The sequence below is a fragment of the Microtus oregoni genome, unplaced genomic scaffold (genome assembly GCF_018167655.1).
Source record: "Microtus oregoni isolate MIOR12 unplaced genomic scaffold, Mior012 000068F_ref0000429, whole genome shotgun sequence".
Taxonomy (NCBI): Eukaryota; Metazoa; Chordata; class Mammalia; order Rodentia; family Cricetidae; genus Microtus; species Microtus oregoni.
This window is the reverse complement of record NW_024543975.1, coordinates 4,528,762-4,542,200: the sequence shown is the minus strand read 5'-3', so window position 1 is coordinate 4,542,200 and position 13,439 is coordinate 4,528,762. Positions and strand designations below refer to the sequence as shown.

Here is a 13,439-nt window from a genome sequence, read left to right as displayed (position 1 = left end):
GTTCGGTTCCTAGGAATTACAAACCTATCTCAGGTAAAATGAAGCATGAGATGGGTTGAATGCCTAGGACTAGAAAGACATAGAGGAAGATTGAGGCCATATGTAATTAATATTAGAGTGAATTTGCAGGGTTGTAACATATTGCAGAACTGGAATATTCAGATTAACATTCCTGCAGCCCCCAAAACTTATGTTTCTGGGGAAAATATAAGAAGATATTACAGACAATGGTAACCTGCCATTCAGGCTGTACAAGAACACAAAGCAATTGATAAACTTTCAGAGATACTAATGGTTCTGCATTTAAAATGGTTAACTGAGAAACAATGTGGGTAAAACAGTGGCCTCTAGCTGAAGAAAAGCTGAAGGCTTTAGAAACAGCTGGTACAAGATCAAAAAGATGCTTGACATATTGAAGAATCTATCAGCCCTTGGAATTCTCCTGTTTTTGTTGTTAAAAAGAAATCTGGAAAATAGTGAGATGTCTTAGAACTATCAACAAGGTTATTCAACATATGGGCCCTTTACAATCTGGAAATCCTCTGCCTTTTCTGTTACCAAAGTGATGGCCTCTCATTGTTATTGATTTAAAGGATTGTTTCTTCACTATACCTTTACAAGAAAAGGATAGAGAAAAGTTTGTCTTCAGAGTGCCTACTCATAACAAGTCCCAGCTTACTAGGAGATATCAATGGACCGTTCTCCCACAAGGAATGCTCAGTACCCCTACCCTATGCCAATACTTTGTCAGCCAGCCATTGAAAATAATACATAATTTACCATTACATTTTGTTATCTGATGCAAACGCAGATACTTTAGAAAGAATGTTTGAAGCAGTAAAGAAAGTTTCACCTAAATGGAGATTACAAATTGCTCCTGAAAACATTCAAGAGGAGATACTGTTAGTTATCTAGGTTTGCAGAAAGTTAGAACACAAAAGGCAAAAATTAAGAAAGATCAGTTGTGGACTCTTAATGACTTACCAAGATTATTGGGAGACATCTCCAGTCTATGACTGACTGTTGGGATAACATCTGATCTAATAGTTCATTTGAATAAAACTTTAGATGGTGATAACAACTTAAATAGTCCCAGAGAATTAACAACTGAAGCAGAAAAACACTGATGATTGTTGAGGAGAAATTACAGGAGGCACATGTGGAGAGGTTGAATCCAAATCTTAATTGTATTTTAGTCATATTCGAGAATTTCTCCTACAGGAATTTTAATGCAGAGGGATGATATTATCTTAGAATCGATTTCTTTACCACATAAACAAAGTAAAAAATTAAAAACTATGTGGAAAATGTTTCTGAATTAATTATAAAAGAAAATTGATACTTTGTCATTTAACAGATATGGACCCAGCAGAGTTTATAGTGCCTTTTACTGCAGATAAAATTAAAACGTTATGGGAAGACAATGAATTCTGGCAAAGGGTTTGTGCTAATTTTTTGAAAGAAATTAATTGCAATTATCCCAAAAGTGATAGACTTAACCCTATGAAGAGAACTTCTTGGATTCTTCCCCAAATTATACATGATGTACCAATAACTGGAGCCCATATATACTGATAGAAATAAATCAGCAAAGTAGGTTACAAATCAGATGAATTAAGTAAGGTAGAACAAAGTCTTTATAGTTCTGTCTAGAAAACAGAATTATATGCTATTCTTATGGTACTAAGGTATTTTAAAGAACCTCTCAGTATAGTTACTGATTTACAATATGCAGAAAGAGTTGTCTTCATATTGAAAATGTTGAATTTATATCAGATGACACAGACTTGACTTCATTTTTCATCCAGGTGAAAGACATAATCAGGAGCAGGCTTTGTCCTATAAACCTAACATACATCTAATCCCACAGGTCTGCCAGGCCCTCTAGCACAAGGTAATGCAGAAATTGATCAATTATTAGTTGGGAGTGTGTTGTAGGAAGACCTCTGAATTTTATAAAAATATATCATATTAATAACAAAAGTTTAAAGAAAGAGTTTTCTATTACATGGCAACAAACTAAGGAGATTATAACGAGTTGTCCTACTTGCTCTTTCTATAACCAAACATCATTGTGTGCAGGGAGTAACCCAAAGGGTACTCAAAGGAATGAAATCTGGCAGATGGATCTGTTCCACTTTGAAGAATTTGGTAAATTAAAATATGTGTACCACAACATAAATACGCACTGAGGTTTTCAATGGGCAACTGCCTTGAGTTTGGAAAAGGCTGGTTCAGTAATCATGCATTTCTTAGAAGTTATGGCCATCATGGGCATTCTTGCACAAATAAAGACAGATAATGGTCCAGCATATGTATCTAAGAAAATGAAATGATTTTTTTGTTTATTATAATATAAAACACATTACAGGTATACCAAATAATCCTACAGGTCAGGCAGTTATTGAAAGTTAAATCATACTATAAAGGACATCCTGAGCAAACAGAAAGGGATGGAAAATACCCCTAGAAGTAGATTGCATAATGCTTTATTAACCCTGAATTTTCTTAGCACTAATGAGAAAGGAATAACAGCAGCAGAGAGGAATTAGTTAATGGAAAAAACTTCTGAATTGAATCAACCAATTTATTTCAAGGATGTGTTGACCTCATAATGGAAAACAGGAGATATGGTACATTAGAAAATGGGTTTTGCTCTTGTTTCAACAGAAGAAGAAAAACTATGGATACCATAAAAATTAATAAAAAATCACTTTGAAAAAGGAGAAACCTCTTGAAAAACAGAAATGACAGCTCATCCACAGCAGTGACGACCATACAGATGGTAAAGAAAGCATACAAGGTTTGGTCAGGGTTCTGCTCTTATCTTTATAGGAAAATACTCATCTTCAAAAAATTAAGAGACGCTGGATGTTTGAATGTTGACAGAAGGAAATATAACTATCCACTAATGATCATCTAGAATAAGCAATATGAATTATAAGATCAAGTACTAGATACACATACATCTAAACATATATTTATTCAGCTGGTTTTGGAGTTGGACGATGGCTCTGTACTTCTCTAAATCCAAGCTTGTTGTTAAAAGGTACATTCAGAATTTCTGTCTTATATCAAGAGTCATCTGGTATGGGACAGAAGGAAGACTTTAGGAAAAAATTTACTTTCTCCCATGTCTATTTTGTCTATATCATATTCTTTATTGAATAGATGTCTCTATGAATAATGTTTAAGTTTTCCCTGATGAACAGTAGATTTTCCTACAGATCCTTTTTCTGAAGTAATCTTTGAAGTTGCCAGGAAGAGGAGGGGGCCCCACAACAACGCCACCTGGTTGAGATGACATTATGATGCTGAAAACACTACTGTAAAAGTGGTTTTTGGGCTACCAGCTGCTGAAATGGTACACCTACTCATGACATTCTGGACAGAACTACAACTAAGAACTCTCTCTCTCTCTCTCTCTCTCTCTCTCTCTCTCTCTCTCACACACACACACACACACACACACACACAACCATCAACTGCTTAGAAAACATTTTCAACTATATTAGACAGTAATTTTGAAACTTTACCTTCACTTTACTTTTGCAGGATCTTATTAAAAGAAATATCACCCTCATGACAGCAGGAAGCAATTCTAAACGATAATGTCCCCATCCCAAAAAAGTTTGTTTTCAGGGTTGGGGATACCATTTAAAGGATGTTGATTATTATTATATTATAATATTATAGAGGGTTGGGGTAAAAGCTATGTTTGTCTTTTTTTTAAAAAAAAAGGGATAATAACAGTGCGTAACAGAGTGAACATTTGTGAGCTATTATTTATGGATAATTTACATTGGTATAATTTTTTGTATATTGATAGAAATTTAAATTATATTTGTTATTTCTGTTTACAATATTTGTAGACCTATGCAAAGTCATTCTGTCAGAATATATATATATATGTATATATATATATATGCCTATACCTCTGCTTAAGACATTTTGTATATTGATACAACTTTTAGAATATATTTTCATATTGTATTATATATTATTCCTACCTCTGATCAAGACACTTATACATTGTTTACATTTTGAGGTCATTGTCCTCATTTGTTGCTCATTTGTTTACAGATTATTTCATATTCTTACATGAAGTTTTAGTCTTTAAGTTATACATGTATTAAATATTATATGTCAATAGTTGTTCAATTTGTTGTATATACAGTCAGATCAATTAGTTTCTTTAGATTCATAGAGATTATAGTCTGTCTAGATAGGTAATCTTCAACCACTTCAAAATCTGTAAAACATGGCACTTAAATAACGTAGCCTTCTGCTGACAGAAGACTTGATTGTTCCTTACAGCACCAATCTACTCCCGAGAGCATGTTGATTACCAAAGACACTCACTTGGAGTTTGTTTTCTTCTTGGCACATTTGGCCTTTAGGCAAGGAACTGCCCATACCTCAACCACTGACAAAGTACATGGTATCCAGAAATGGATAAGCAGGACACAAGGAAAAAGGCTGTCAAAACTTGTTAAGACAGGATAAGAAGGTTTTGAAAATTTTCCTGCCTCTGAAAATGGCCTGTTAGTTATGCTAGGCCTTAGCCAAAGTTGGTCGCTTCAGTATTACAAATGAGACTTTGGGAGATTGCTCAGGTAGCTAATTGTCTTTGTCATATATTACTTGCTTTGGAAGCCGTTTTATTGTACACAATGTATACTCAAGGAATATTATTTCCCTTCTCAGGCTTTTGATGGGGTTGAAGATTAGATAGTCATAGTTACCACCCTCTTATGGTCTAACCAATTCAAGACTTAGATTTCTTAGGATAGAATGTTTATTAAAACATTTAGCATGCCTTCCTTGCTTAATATTGTTTGTTCTGGTTGTAATTCTCATCTTATATCTGTTTCTAGTATATATAGTTTTGTATTGAGTTTGGAACTCTTATTTAAACAAAAGAGGTAGGTGCTATGTGAGCACATTTGGCTCCTTCAGCCAATAACATTTAAGATATGATTCTGTGAGGGTTCCTTCCACTCCTTCAGCCAATAGCCTTTAAGATACCAGTACACTTGGGCATGGGCTCTTATAAATGCAGCTTTGAAGCATGTGCTCATTCTCTTGTTTCTGGTTCTTGCTTTTGGCTGCTAGACTCTGTTCCTGATCCCCATTCTTGCAGAGGACTGTTATATAGGACAGTGATATGTAATTCTCCCTTAAACAAATAACACTTTATTAATCATAATTCTGAACTAGTGTGGGATTATTTTGTGACTTCCACCATCACACATGCACATATATATAAAAGTATACACCCATAAGTACAAACACATTCATATACACACCTGCACACATCAAGTCACCAATGTCCACACTGTCTAGCGATCTAATCTCAGCAACTAAAATATTAACAAATAATAGCCCATGCTGTTTTCTCTATTATATAAAAGAAATGCCTACTGAAACTTAAATAATTGTGCGATGTTATAAAATGTGGCTCAAACATAGGTTGAGAACTATTTGGACAAATTGTAAATCTAGAATTAATGATTCAAAATCAGGAAGTAGGTACATCTTAGAATACCACTATGAAGTAAGCAATTTCTAATTTTTACCCTGAATTGAATATCTACTCTATTGTATAATAACAGGTAACACACAAAATACTTCCTCTAGTGTTAGCAGTCTTCACCAAAAAAAAAAAAAATCTAAGATGAAGTATAAGATTGTACACTAGATTTAAAAAGCAATAACTTTAAGATGACACACAATTTTAAAATTCTTCTCTGCTAGTTTTATGAAAAATTCCCCTCCCAATTGTCCAGTTCACATAGTTATAATTCCTCAACAACTCCATAGATACAGCCAAATTGAAAAGCCTAAAATGTTGTCCGTGGGTGGTTGTATTATCTCCTTCAGAGTTAAGGTTAATCTCAAGAATTATATTTTCTAACATAAACAATAAAAACGTGTTCAAAGCCTAATTGTGCAATTAATAACCAAGTATGTTTTTTTTATTTGAGTTCTGTACAGATGACAGACATCTAATTCTATTGGTTTTAGACATCTCTTCTTTACAAATGAAAACCATCTGCGAATTAGTGAAATAACTTTCTGAACTGCTGAAAAGTACCACCACCAACACAGACAGTCATATTTATGGTAAAGGTGTATACATCTCACACTAATTCCCTTCTCAGAACATCAGGTTTAAAAGGGTTAACTCATGGCCATATTAATCTACTAAATTCAAACACCTTTGAAGAAGATGAATGAAATGACTGAAAATTACAGTTGACTCTCCAGGAAGATTCAGAGTCACATGACGCTAACCACTTATAGAAATAATAGACAGAAGTTCACCTGCTACAAACTTCCATAGTCCCAACTCTCATGCTTGTTTAATGGTCAACTTAAGCATATAGAAGAAAACAGTAAACAAACTAATGCACTACTGGCTTCTCACTTTCCCTAGATCGTAATCAGTTTTAAGAGATAAATTCTTGTTTTTATTTTAAATTGTTACACCTAATTTGATAATCACTACTAGTAATTACAATTTTACCGAATTCCAATCAGCATGATGCCAGTTAAAGAACTGTGAAGAAAGATAGCATATCAAATTTCTGAGAATTGGTGGAACAATAAGATAATCTGATGAAGAACTCATTTCAGCAAAGTTATTTACTACTCTCCTGCTCTATATTAAAGTGTAGAGTGCACACAATTGTGATACTGAAAAGCTACATGACAGGCTTACATATATATTAAATAATACTCTCTGTCAGGTTTATAGAGCATATCCCTTCCATATATATTTAAGGTGACTATTATCGTCTCAGGCAGACCCTTCAGGGGTTTCTAGAAATACATTGCTATCATAGGAAATGGCAGCTCTGAGAAGTTTAAGCCCCTGTAGAAGACTGTCCTCGATGAAAACTGTATGTTCCAGGATAGGAGCATGAAGATTAGAATTATTAATTCAAATGGAACAGAGATATGAAAGAAATAAAAGACAGAAACACAGAACAGCATCAGGAGGGAAATTCAGTGAATAATGAATCTGTCCGTGTTTATTTTCCACATGTTTATATACTTCACCACAGAATGGGAGGAGAGAAGCAACAGACTTCACTAACATGATAAAAGGAATAGACTTGAATTCTCTGACCTTTGGTGCAGGTGGAGCAGAGCCACATCTATACTCAAAATACTAATTAACCACACCCTAGTTTAGAATGTCTTGTTTGTAGCTACATTTGTTGTCAACAACTTTGAAAGAGCAAAAATAAGCTCAAACTCTCTGACCTCCAGTCAAGATGGGACAGGCACACATCGTTGAGTTTTCACAAGCCCCCATGACCTTGCATGGAAAAACAGCTACTTGGAGACACTGCTGATCCTGACCTTGAAAAAGACCTGACTATTTATTGTCTACATTTCTGTATTTGTTAATTTTTAAATTATTATTAAGATGTTTTTAAAGATAAAAAAGATACTCTTTCTAGGTAGCAAGTCTTGGTTATCCCACGCTAGTTTGTGTAAGTATATGATCCATGATGTTTGCAGAACAATATCGTTTCCTAATAGCACTTACGGGATTGTATCTTTGCTGCTAACAAACTGTGCCTATGCTTTAGGAATTAATTCTTCTTTGCAAATGTCCACCTGGGAGAGAGTGGCCTATGCGAGGGAGCAACATTCAATAATGTGGCCTAAATAGTGGGTATAAAGAGAGTTTGCATTCTAAAATTTTGCTGCAGAAAAATACAAATTAATTCCAACATAGTTGTTTTAAACAAACTGCTTCTGTATCTATAATGTTACAGCTAAGGAAAAACTGAATTGTTAATTTTAAAAAATAATTTGACCTTCAATCCACCAAAGAATCATTATGGATTTGCTTGATCATTTCAAGGCAAAAGCCTGGAAGAGGTGTATGGTGAAGAAACTCGTATCCATGGGTCTTATCACATGCATGCAGCTACAGGAAATCCTTAGGAATGGTCATTGCTGAGTTTTGGAATATCAAACCCAGGGCTGTAGTGACATTTCGTTTTTATTTTAATAAATAAAACCTGCCTGAAGTTCTTAGCCTAGAGTTAGTGAGGCTAACAAAATAACCAAGTAATTGCCCTGACCTTAAAGGACTGAGATGGAGAAGAAGTGAGCAGGATAAATTATGATAAAGCAAATAGGAGAAAATTTGAAACATTGCTCTCAGTTGAATAATAAAGGGAAAAATATCTTACGGATGGCTACATTGTTGAGCACAATTTAAACAGTGCTTTAAGCAAAATTTCAATCCCAAAGTAGAGAGCATGAAAGACAAAAAACAACTAAAACTGTGGTCTTACACTCTAGCCTGGGCTACTTGAAAACACAGGACTTAACACAGGCTGGCCTTGAACTTGCAGCAATCTTTCTGTCTCTGCTTCTCGAGTATTAGGATTATAGATGTGCACCAACACCTAGGCTAGTCTTTGCCAGTTTGCATACCATGTTACAAGATAGAAATATATACCAAACAAAATAAAGTCATTCCTTCTCATGACTTGATCATATACTGAGAAAGAAACTTGTCAGATCTTTAGGCAAATGTTAATTCACAAGAGACACTAATTTGTTAGTTTAAACAATATGGGTGGTTCCTAAGAAAATTGGCAATCTGCCTCAAGAACCAATTATACTAGTTTTGGGCACACACTTATAAGACACTACATCCTACCACAAGGAAACTTGCTCAACTATGTTTATAGCAACTTTGTTTGCAATAACCAGAATCTGGAAACAATCTAGATGTCCCTCAACTGAAGAATAGATAAAGAAAATGTAATATATTTACACAATGGTGTATTACTCAGTGCATGCAAATGGATGGATGGGCCTAAAAAACTCACTCTAAATGTGGTCATCTACAACCTGAAAGGCAAAATTTTTATGTACTCACTTATAAGTGCATATTAACTCTTAAGTAAATGATAATCAAGCTACAAACCACAGACCCAGAGAGGCTAAGTAACAAGAACTCTAGGGTGGGAGAGATGTGGATCTCCTTGGGAAGGGAAATAGAATAAATTTTGTGGGTAGACTAGGGGCAGGTGGAGATGAGAATATGGTGGGTCAGCTGAAGGGAAAAAAATGAAAGGAGAGAGTTTGGGGAGAGAAGACTATAACTTGAAGGCATTTGGTATTAAATGTGGAAACATAGTACAGTGGAATCTTCTTGCAATCTATGAAGAAGGTTCTATTGAAGACTCCTAGTAATGGAAGATTCAGAGTCTGAACCATTCATTTTCTGTAAGCTGTCAAGGCAACCACTGGTGGGACCAGGACACCAACCCAGTTACAAAACCTTTAACCTATAGTCAATCTGTCCTGCCTTCAAGACAATGATGGTACTGAACTTAGAGGGGTAGTCAACCAACAGATGGTCTAATTTCAGGCCTGTGCCCTGAGAACCCATACATGCCTGACACTCTCTGGATTACCAGTAACTGGAAGCTGGATAGCCCAGAGACCTAGATTCTACCTAGGGTAAAACCAAATACAACTACCAAAAAAAAAAAAAAAAAGAAAAAGAAACAAAGTCAATGAAGTGACTCTTAATAATGTCTTCTACAATCATAGAGGTGCCTAATCTAGACATATGATGGGAGTGTATGCAGAGACCAACAGCCAAACATTAGGCAGAGAGAAAGCTCAGATTGGAGATATTCAACCTGTCTGTTCCCCAGTCGGGGGGGGGGGACCTGGGGAAGAGGGAAAGAAGGAGGGTTTTGGGGAGCTTGAAGGATCAAAGACACTAGGAAAGTCTGGCCCAAGGAATCAAACCGAGCTCATGAGGGCTCATAGAGATTGAAGGGACAATAGTGGAACCTGCATAGGTCTATGCTGAGTTTTCTTCATGAATGTTATGATTGTTGGCTTGGTGTCTTGGGCAGAAGGAGTGGGGGGTGTCTCTGACTCTTTTACCTGATCTAGGGCCCTGTTTCCTCCTACTGGGTTGCCTCCTGCAGCTTGGATGCTAGTATTTGTGCCAAGTGTTAGTGAATCTTATTGTGCCAAATTCCGTTGATATCCCCCTGGGAGGCCTGCTTTTTCCTGGGGAGTGGGGAAGTCGACCTGGGGAGTAGACTTGGAGGAACTGAAAGAGAGAAAGCTGTGGTTGAGCTGTATTCTGTAAGAGAAGAATAAATAAGAATTAAAAAAAAAAACTCAAGAGGATGGTTAAGTGAAAGAAGGCTGGTTTGTTTGTTGAGACTTGTTCGTTTTCATCCTAGGAGTAGCAACTTAATCCCTATCTGTGGAAGAAACTCTGCTTCAAAGTTTTCTGTATAGGTGTTTGCAGTCCCAATGAACCCACTAGGAACAAGCTCTACATACACCAAATAACCAAGTAATTCCTCAAACAACTTCCTTTCCAAGGCTCTATGCAAATCACACCAGGCAAATTCTTCTTTATGTCTTAAACATGTTGTTGAAGTTGGACTCACACGAATTTAGAGTGTCAGCAGAACTTCTGCCTTGCTGGACTCTGCTCCTTCTGGGTGACCATGCAGCCTTGCAATGAAGAGAATCATTTCTAGGAAAAAGAGTAAGTTAAAACATGGCATTACTGTTAATGAAGCTAGAAAACTTGAGCAAAATTACTTCAAATTATAGCCTACCTAATGAAGTAACCTGGGATGATCAATTTCTCTCTCCCTCTTTCTCTTATTCTCCTTCTATATAATGTAAGCTATACTTGGGACTGTTTCCAGACATTCATAATACTTGGTTCTGGAAAAAAAAATGTCTTTTCAAGTCTTTTTACTGGATTATTGAACAATATTTTCTCATGAAGGAAACAGTATATGCAGTGTTTACTCCTTCCTTCCCTTGACTACTGTGTATTTGTCAATTGAACTCACTCCTCATTCTTAAACAAGGCTCAGTTGTCACTCATCTTGCCACTTGTTCTGTTCTTTGACCTGAAATCCCATTCTTCTTTTCTTCATATTCCCATTTACTACACATCAAACTTTGTCTCCCTCCCACGATCCCTCCAAACCTCCTTCTCTTCCTGAAGCTACCTATAGAAATTAATATGCAGCTCATCTACATTTCTATAAATGTTTTTCTCATCTAAACATAGAGTGCACAGGAAAAGAGAAGAGTGATGACTGGAAATTAGGTAAATGGTGTTAACATTGTTTGACTTAAGATACAGTAGGATAGCAATTCTCTTGTTATTTATATTGCAAGCAATTCTGGTAATAATACATCTATTAAAATTGTAACAATAGAGCAAATCAGCCATTTAAATAGTAGTGGTAGATTTTGCATATCATAGATTGGAAAGTCGGTTCCAATTAAAAAGTTTTCACTTGTATATAGAAAACCATCCTGTCCGGTTTTCATGTCCCATCTGGTCGTATTGTCAGTCACCTCTGTCTTTACTTTCTTGTTAGAGTGAACTGCTCAGTGGCTGACATTCTGATGACAGACTATTTCTTGTTCAACTCATTTCCTTCAGTTTAGACCCACCTGCCTAGGGACTGACTACCCTCAGGGGCTTATCTATCCTACATCAATTAGCATTCGAGAAAATGCCCAAAGACATGCACACATAAAATTAAATCTATGCAAGTCCTCAACTGAAATTTCTTTTTTTCAGGTGACACATTTTTATCATTTTAATGAAAACTAATCAGTATCCTACAAACCAAGTGTGTTAAACATATACATTTGTCCTATTTTTTAAATGTATCAAAGATACAACTATGATTTTTCCTTTAGTCTTAATAAATAGAGCTTCAAACTACTTTAAGGATTCTCTAGTTTTATTGTGCTGAAGTCTTATTTTTCTATTTCCTTTCTCCTTTTGTGTAGGAAGCCCTAATAGGATATCAAAACCCTACAGGATCCTGCTCAGGTTACTACACAGACTCTCAACCTTGGCACTCTTCTTTCAGAATAAGGATTCCTAGCAGCTGCTGGAAAATCCTAGGCTTGTGCCTGTTTAAGGCCTCTGCTGTTTGTTTTCTCTAACATGTTCTTTCCCTAAGTCAGGAGAACTGTTTCCTTTCTATACCTGATTTTCTGTAGTCAACCTTCTTGTTACATTTAGAAATGGAAAACCCTGAATTGCCTATTCCTATAAACACTACAAGTTTTATTCAAGGCACTCATGACCATTTAAAACACCTTCCCCACCAATAGACTTAGAATTACTCTTTTCTTTCCCTTAGGCAAGAAAGTTTCTTAAATATTTGCATTTTTGTGTTTGTTTGTTTGTTGTTTTGTTTTCACTGCTATGCCTCCAGTGACTTAAATTATCTCTCCCATGTGTCTGAGAATTAACTAAATTAAGTTGATGAAAAGAAGTCATTAGACTTCTAAGCAATTGATAGATGATTTTGCATTGAGAATTTAGTACTCTTACATCTTCTTTAATGTCAGATGTATAAAGAGAAAACTTGGTCCTTCCCCTTTATTACCATCTTTTTTTTTGTTGTTGTTGTTACAATATAGTGTCCCCAGCCCTATCTGCTGGAGACAAATAGTATCTTATTGGAAAGGAAAAAAAAAAGATACTGGGTAGTTTACATCTTCAAATCACTGAATAAATTACTTATTTTTTTTCTGGTAAAAACTAGATTCTAGGGCACTGTTCTGCCCTAGAATTTTTTAGATACACAACATCCTTCTGAGTTATAGATCCTGATCTAGAAAACTATAGTGATAGTAACTGATGTGGGAGGTGACTTATGCTGTGATTGTTTTATTGCCACTGGTTAATAAAATCTTCCTTTTCATTTAGAAAGAAAAAGGGGAAATGGTATGGGAAGTCCTTCTTTATTGACCAATTCCAGTAAAACATATTCACAGCACACAGAGGAGAATCCCACATTAAATAGTCTATTAAAATTAACAAGAATATGTACTATAGCGATCTGTATAGTTATATCATAGATTGTACTCTAATCTCTTTCCATTTATTATTACTTAATTCTTTTTTATTATTACTTTATTAATACTAGGAGAAGACAAAGAAAAAGTTAGAAGAAATTAATAAATCCCTCAAAGATACCCAAGAAAATCGAGAAAGAGCAATCAAACAAGTAAAGGAAACAGTTCAAGACTCGAAAACCAAAATGGAGGTAATGAAGAAAACACAAACCGAAAGATGGCTGAATATGGAAAATCTGGGTAAATAAACAAGAACTACAGAGACAAGTATAACCAACAGAATACAAGAGATAGAAGAAAGAATCACAGGCACTGAGGATACAATAGAGGAAATAGACTTATTGATCAAAGAAAACAGCAAATTCAACAAATTCATAACACAAAACAGCCAGGAAATTTGTGATACCATGAAAAGACCAAACCTAAGAATAATAGGGGTAGAAGAAGAAGAAGAATTCCAGCTCAAAGACCCAGAAAAATATATTCAACAAAATTATAGAAGAAAACTTTCCCAAAATAAA

The 13,439-nt window shown here is 35.3% G+C and overlaps 1 protein-coding gene across 3 annotated transcripts in view; it reads right to left on the bottom strand.

The window, feature by feature from the left end:
• Lrrc4c (leucine rich repeat containing 4C) overlaps positions 1–13,439 on the bottom strand; it is a 1,344,378-nt gene that overhangs the window by 770,552 nt on the left and 560,387 nt on the right. For all 3 annotated transcript variants that reach the window (XM_041641254.1, XM_041641256.1, XM_041641255.1), the window contains one exon: positions 10,461–10,549. The gene's annotated coding sequence lies outside the window, so the exon portion shown is untranslated. The remainder of the gene's footprint in view (positions 1–10,460; positions 10,550–13,439) is intronic.